The sequence below is a fragment of the Trachymyrmex cornetzi genome, unplaced genomic scaffold (assembly GCF_001594075.2).
Source record: "Trachymyrmex cornetzi isolate Tcor2-1 unplaced genomic scaffold, Tcor1.1 scaffold73, whole genome shotgun sequence".
NCBI lineage: Eukaryota > Metazoa > Arthropoda > Insecta > Hymenoptera > Formicidae > Trachymyrmex > Trachymyrmex cornetzi.
This window is the reverse complement of record NW_017300059.1, coordinates 117,027-119,169: the sequence shown is the minus strand read 5'-3', so window position 1 is coordinate 119,169 and position 2,143 is coordinate 117,027. Positions and strand designations below refer to the sequence as shown.

Here is a 2,143-nt window from a genome sequence, read left to right as displayed (position 1 = left end):
CGCGTTTAGTGAATAAAGAAGTTTCACTCCTTAAAAATGTATTATTTGCGCGACGTCTTCTGCATCTGACTCCTAGTGCCCTTACTCTTTCCAATTCTTAGATCTAATAAAATATAAAAAATATAGTAACACATCGTAAAAACACAAATAATTATTGCAATACAATCAATTTAAAAAATTTATTTTGTGCAAGTATCACGTGACATATTCACATATACATAATATGTTTTACTTTACTAGTAATTATTAAAATTCTGCAGCTCTATTTTGTAAATGTGTTACGTCTCTGAGGAAGGCTCAAAAATGAGTCGAAATATGTAAGCGCGTTTAGTGAATAAAGAAGTTTCACTCCTTAAAAGTGTATTATTTGCGCGACGTCTTCTGCATCTGACTCCTAGTGCCCTTACTTTTTCCAATTCTTAGATCTAATAAAATATAAAAAATATAGTAACACATCGTAAAAACACAAATAATTATTGCAAAATCAATTTAAAAAATTTATTTTGTGCAAGTATCACGTGACATATTCACATATACATAATATGCTTTACTTTACTAGTAATTATTAAAATTCTGCAGCTCTATTTTGTAAATGTGTTACGAGATTGATAATTATAATAATTATGTAATAATTATTATTCTTAGTATCTTCGATAATTAATATTAAAAATTTTTTAACAAAATTTCCGCGTACAAAAATATTTTACGTGGTTTTTTTTTAGTAATCATTTTATTCATTTTTTTAGTATGTTTATATCGGTAATAAATCCTTAATTTGAAAATACAAGTATAAAAAATATACAAATATAATATACTTATATTTTACATATAAACATTCTAAAACAAATAAATATAAAGAAAAAAAAAATAATATAAAGAAAAAAAATCAATAATCCGTGGTCACGGTATTGAGGCCCCGGAGGGATTCGAACCCTCGATCTCCTGTTTACTAGACAGGCGCTTTAACCAACTAAGCCACGGCGCCTATGTGACATCGGAGTGTTATTTTTGCACACAAAACCTAATATACACTTTTTATAATAATAGTATATTAAAAAATTTCTAAATGATAGTAAATGATTTAAATATCAATATACTCCGAATTATATTACATTAACTCTAATACATTACATTAATTTTAATACATTTTAAACGAATTTTAAAATTTTAAACAATATTACAATACAAAGTATATCGATAATAGCAAAAAATATTTTTGTATTAAAAGGATATGTATTTTTTTTTAATCTATTTAAAAAATTTTTTTGATAACTGTTCTTGTATTTTTTTCTTATTATTCTTATTACAAAAATTTTTCGCAAAAAAAGAACTTGGAGGCGCCGGGTATCGATCCCGGTACCTCTCGCATGCTAAGCGAGCGCTCTACCATCTGAGCTACACCCCCTTTGAAGTCTCGCTTTCCAATATTAATAGAAACAGTAAACATTCCCTAAATATAGAATGTACATGACATACATTTTGTAGTAATTAAGAAAAACTAAAAATTAAGCCAAGAAAACATTTATTAATGACATACATTTTGTAGTAATTAAGAAAAACTAAAAATTAAGCCAAGAAAACATTTATAAAGAATTAAAAAGGTCGATAAATTTATATCCAAGATATAAAAAAATTTATTTTACCCAATCCGATCAAAACTCTATTTTAAATTAAATATAAGTAAAATGTTTATAAATACTTTATTTTACTAACTAAATGTTAATTTGTGATATTTAGTTATCTTTACTTTTTACAAATATTTATATGATAAGAGAAATTAAATAGGATCAAATTTATAAATTGTACGTGTAGACATTCTGAGATTATAATAAGAAAAATAATTAATTTTTCTTATTATACGATTATTATATACATAATATAATGGAAAACAAATCACAAATCGGAAGAACTACAAAGGAAATGTATATTTTGCAGATATGTATCCAATAACTCAAAGAAATGTACTGTATGTGTATATATATATATATATATATGTCGCTTTCAAATATTGACTGCAAAGTTAGAGAAAATGAAATTTAGTAAAAACTTTTTTGGTGCGCAGTCAGCACATTGATCCAGTAATTCACAAGAATGGGATAGGAGAAATGGAGAAATTCGTAGTAGAGCAGAAAATTGGATCTTC

At 25.4% G+C, this 2,143-nt stretch overlaps 2 non-coding genes across 2 annotated transcripts; both read right to left on the bottom strand.

Moving 5' to 3' along the window:
- Positions 1-911: 911 nt before the first annotated feature.
- Positions 912-985, bottom strand: TRNAT-AGU (transfer RNA threonine (anticodon AGU)). Its single transcript has one exon. It is a non-coding gene; the product is annotated as a tRNA-Thr (tRNA).
- Positions 986-1,332: 347 nt separating this feature from the next.
- On the bottom strand, positions 1,333-1,405 carry TRNAA-AGC (transfer RNA alanine (anticodon AGC)). The gene has a single exon. It is a non-coding gene; the product is annotated as a tRNA-Ala (tRNA).
- Between the last annotated feature and the right edge of the window lie 738 nt (positions 1,406-2,143).